Genomic DNA, 5,320 nt, shown 5'->3' with positions numbered 1-5,320 from the left:
CCCATTCTGGACTAGTCTTGACTTATGCAATCTTTTGCTCACTCTTCAATTGTTCTTGAAACGTTGAGCTACATGTGGCATAAGAGTCGCTATCCCGAGTCTTATACAGGTGAGTAGTGCTAAAAAATAGCTGTTGGAAAGCCATATTGGAAAGCCAAAACTGTGAGTACTTGTGAAGTGTATTTCACCCAATTCTTTGCTTTTTGATTATTTCATTCTTATTGGCTGGGCTAACGGTTACTGCAAGGCCAGAACTATAGTGAACTAGAATATACTCAAGCGGTGCGACCGACCGAGCTCAAATGTCACCTTTCACGCGGATGCTGCCAGGTGACGCTGCTGCTACTTTTCATGCCAGGCACTACCAGCATTGATGTACGCAGATGATATAGTGCTAATAACCGACAACAAGGAAGATTTGCAGAGATTGATGGACATCTGCGGTAATGAGGGAGATAGGCGAGATTTCAGATTCAGTAAAGAAAAATCAGCAGTCATGATTTTTATTGATAATGAAGGTACTGAGCTTAGAATACTGGAGGTGACACTATAGATGACAGATAAATACAAATATCTGGGCGTATGTATAAGCAATGGGACCGAGTACCAAAGAAAGCACGAAATATATGTGACGACTAAAGGTGACAGGAATGCACCAGTGATGAAAAACGGAACACTGTGGAATTACGAAAGGTATGATGATGTGAGAGAAATATGGAAAGCGGTCATGGTTCCTGGTCTGACGTTCGGCAATGCGGTCTTCTGCATGAGATCAGAAGTTCAAGCAAGATTAGAAATTAAGCAACGTGGAATTGGTAGGCTTGCCTTGGGAGCTCACGGGAATACACCAAGTAAAGGAGTACAAGGTGATATGGGATGGACATCGTTTGAGGGCAGGGAAGCTAGCAGCAAGATAAAATTGGAGAAGTGATTGAGAGAAACGGGGGAGGAGCGTTGGGCTAGGAACGTATTTAGCTACTTGTACATGAAAAGCTCGGTACAAAATGGAGGAAGTGAACCAGAAAATTGACTGGTCAATACTTGGAAAACAACAGGGGACCAAACCAAAAAGAATTATCGGTTAAGAAGAAGGTAAAGGAAGCTGAGACGGATATGTGGAGAATTGGCATGATTAAGAAGTCCGGACTAGAGATCTATCGAACTTTTAAGCAGGAAATTGCCAAGAAAGAGATCTTTGATAATACTCCGGGTAGTTCTCTACTGTTTGAAGCCAGGACGGAAGTATTGCGAACCAAGACATATCGGGCCAAATACGAAGGGGTAGACACAGTATGCAGTGCGTGTAGAGAGGAGGAGGAAACTGCCGAACACTTGATAATGTTCTGTAAAGGGCTTCACTTCACCCTTTAGTTCAGGGTGATGACACAGTGTTTTTCAGAGCACTGGGGTTTAGGGACAGGGAGGGCAAAATAGACTTTAAGCTGGTAGAATTAACTAGAAGGAGGTTACCTGATTGGTGGCTAAAGTCAAGGCACGAGTGAAAATTAAACCCTTCACAGCAAAGAACGAGTCCTCAACCTCGCTATTTAAAGGGAAAAAATAAATCAAGTTTTTGGTTCACCAAGTATTACAGCTTGGAGGCGTTAGCCACTGCCCGATCTAAAGGGTACAGCCATATCAATCCATACATCCATCCATGCCAGCTTCTGTCGGGGCGTCACGGACACCTTCAGAGCGGCATGTGATTACCTCTAACGCACATTTGCTTGCTTGTTTGCGCGAACGTAAAATTACCAGGTGTAACAATGAAAAAGCAGTGCTCGGGCACAGGGCATACCAGTCTAGATGAGGAGAAAGACGAAGGAAAAGAAGAGCCGCTATCACCTTGTCCCCTACAGTGTATTAAGTGTTGGCGTTATGGGCACACGGTGAAAGGATGCAGGTCATTACCTAGATGCAGAATTTGTGGTCAGACGCGCAACTCAAACAACTGTAAAAGTAATGAAGAAAAGTGCTGTCTTTGCCATGAAGCACACTGTGGTGATAACCCAAATTACTCAGCCAAGGCACGTGAAATCCGAATTCTTGAAATTGTAGACAGAAGACGATGCTCCCGAAAAGATGCCATTGCTGAAATTCAGGCCAGAACTCAAGGGCACGCAGGAGTAGCTGCCCGCCTTAACATAGCAATGAAAGCATCATTTTTCTTATCGATTGCGGACATGATCGAGAAGGCTGTGGATAAGGCTATGCAACGCCTTGCAACCACCTTGTGTAAGTCGCTGTCACATATGGTAAATAACCAAATTGCACAAGTCTATGGAGCGCAGACAGATATAAGTACGGCTTCAGAAAACGCTGAGTCTGCACCCCTGACAAGTGAGGCAGAATCTGGGATAACTCCGTCGGATGCACAGTCTGCAGAGCCCTCTGGAGAAGGCGTTCAGAGGCAAAGCGATGGTGCACAGGAAGCTTCTCAGGATACACAAGATGTGGACGGGGATCTCAAATGCTTGAAGCATTCTAGAGTACCTGTATCGAAAATCCTGGCTCGCCGAACCAATTAAAAAGCAAAAAATACCAGAAGGACAACCTCTCAAAAACCGATTTTCTAAAAGAAAGTATACTAGATAAGGTAGTGTCCGATACCATTCTAACGAAATAATAGGGTCTCTTAATATTATTCATTGGAATTGCCGATCTCTTCACTCAGCCATTACAGATCTGTTATACCTGTCTTCCAAATTCGAGCCGGCTATTATTGCATTACAAGAAACTTGGTTTTCCACACGTCACTTGTTTCACCTACCCAACTTCCAAGCTTTTCGTCTAGACCGCCCATGCAAAGGCGGTGGTTTAGCGTTCATTATAAACAGATTCGTTCAAAAGTTAAAATCTCACACAAATGTATGTCTTCTGAATGCGAAATTTTTGCGTTGGATATTACCTTGCCAGGATACTTGCATTTCCCGCTAATAAACGTCCACTTTCCTGCAGGCGTTCTAGACACAATATTGTGAGATATGGCTGCTAATTCAGGCTGCAAAGAAAAAAAAATATAGTTGGTGACTTCAATTCTCATCATAAATGCTGGGGTTTTAGAACGGATCAATGTGGACAACGGTTTTAAGACTGGTCGGTAGACAACAATTTATTGTGCCTTAACGCTAGAACACCCACATTTATTCGAGGTCATTCACGCCCCGTTTAGATTTAAGCTTTCTAAGCTCGACTATTGCTGGTACATCATGGACAACCCTAGATTGCGCCTTCAACAGTGACCACTTTCCTATTATGCTAGAGATCACTTGCCCCGTTAAACCATCATGCTTCCATGCCCGGATCTATAATATATGTATTATCCAAAATTTCAACATAAACTAAAAGCTGCTTTAGACTCTTGCTCTCAAGGTGGTGATTACACTAAAGCTTCATATTAAGTGCAGTAATTAAAAGGGCATACAAAAATGCTGAATTTGCTGTTCAATCAGCGATGAGCCCTATAGCCCCTGGTGGAATTTCGACTGTTCACGAAATCACGGACGACGACAGGCAGATTGGAAGAAGCTAATACATAATCCGTCCTCTAAGAACTGGTCAAATTATAAATTTCTTGTCCCTGTCTTTAAACCCACGGTGGCCCAAGCTAAATAAGAATGTGATAAAAGACTTTTCGATTTTCTCTTGAAACCTAAAGATAAGAAAGCTGTATTTCGATATATGCGATCTCGGAAAATCCTGCTGTCTACAGTAAATACTGATTATGAAAAACTATCGTTCTCAAAGTCTTTACGACGCGACTCAGCCTCCCGTCCATTGCTGTGCGCATTGTCTTCTGGCGCTCTGCAGCACGCATCGTAATCAACCTCTTTACGACGTGCCTCAGCCTTCAATGCATTACGGCCGGTGTCCTTCGTATTTTGGCGTTTTGCAGCACGCCTCGTTCTCAACATGTTTACGACGCGTCTCAGCCTCCCGTGCATTACGGTGCGCATCGTCTTCTCTCACTCTGCGGCACGCATTGTTCTCAACCTCTTTACGACGCGCCTCAGCCTCCAGTGCACTACGGAACGCCTCGTCTTTTCGTGCTCTGTAGCACACCTCGATCTCAACATCAATGCGACGCGCCTCGGCCTCCAGTGCATTACAGTGCGCCTCGTCTTCTACTGCTCTGCAGCACGCGTCCTTCTCAACCTCTTCACGAAATGCCTTAGTCTCCAGTGCATTAGGATGCGCCTCACCTTCGCGCGCTCTACGGCACGCATAGTTTACAAAATCTTTACGACGCGACTCAGCCTCCCGTGCATTACGGTGTGCATTGTCTTCTGGCGCTCTGTGTCACGCATCGTAATCAACTTCTTTACGACGTGCCTCAGCCTCCAATGCATTACGGCCGGTGCCCTTCGTATTTTGGCGCTCTGCAGCACGCCTCGTTCTCAACATGTTTACGACGTGCCTCAGCCTCCAGTGCATTACGGTGCACCTCGCCTTCTGGCGCTCTGCAGCACGCGTCCTTCTCAACCTCTTTACGACGTGCCTCAGCCTCCAGTGCACTACGGAACGCCTCGTCTTTTCGTGCTCTGTAGCACACCTCGATCTCAACATCAATGCGACGCGCCTCGGCCTCCAGTGCATTACAGTGCGCCTCGTCTTCTACTGCTCTGCAGCACGCGTCCTTCTCAACCTTTTCACGATGTGCCTCAGCTCCAAGTGCATTACTATGCGCCTCGCCTTCTTTCTCTCTGTAGCACGCCTCGTTCTCAACACGTTTGCGACGCGCTTCAGCCTCCAGTGCGCTACCGTGTGCCTCGTCTTCTCGCGTTCTGGGGCATGCGTCGTTCTCAACCTCATTACCATGTGCCTCAGCCTCCAATGCACTATGGTGCGCCTCGTATTTTTGCGCTCTGTGACACGCGTCTTTTTCGACCTCTTTACGACGTGCCTCTGCCTCTAGTGCATTGCGATGTGCTTTGCCTTCTCGCGCTCTGCAGCACGCGTCGTTCTCAACCTCATTACGACGCGACACAGCCTCTCGTGCATTACAGTGCGCCTCGTCTTTTCGCGCTCTGTAGCATGCCTCTTTCTCAATACATCTGCGAGGCGCCTCAGCCTCCAGTCCTTTTCTTGTTTCATTGCACGAGCGTGAGACCTATGCACCAGTCCTTCTCACATCAAGAAAGGGACACGTTAAACTGTGTTGGCAACGCCTAGTAAAAAACGTCGACCCGCAGGTGGGCGTGGGCTCAGTGGAGACATTTTCGTCCGGTTTCACAATATGCCCATCACGCGGCAAAATGCTTGTCCTGTATTTATTTTCAATAAACGTCAAGTTTCCTTCTGCTGGAGAAAATTTAGTATC

Source organism: Rhipicephalus microplus, chromosome X, assembly GCF_043290135.1.
Source record: "Rhipicephalus microplus isolate Deutch F79 chromosome X, USDA_Rmic, whole genome shotgun sequence".
NCBI lineage: Eukaryota > Metazoa > Arthropoda > Arachnida > Ixodida > Ixodidae > Rhipicephalus > Rhipicephalus microplus.
Note: the sequence above shows the minus strand (reverse complement) of the source record.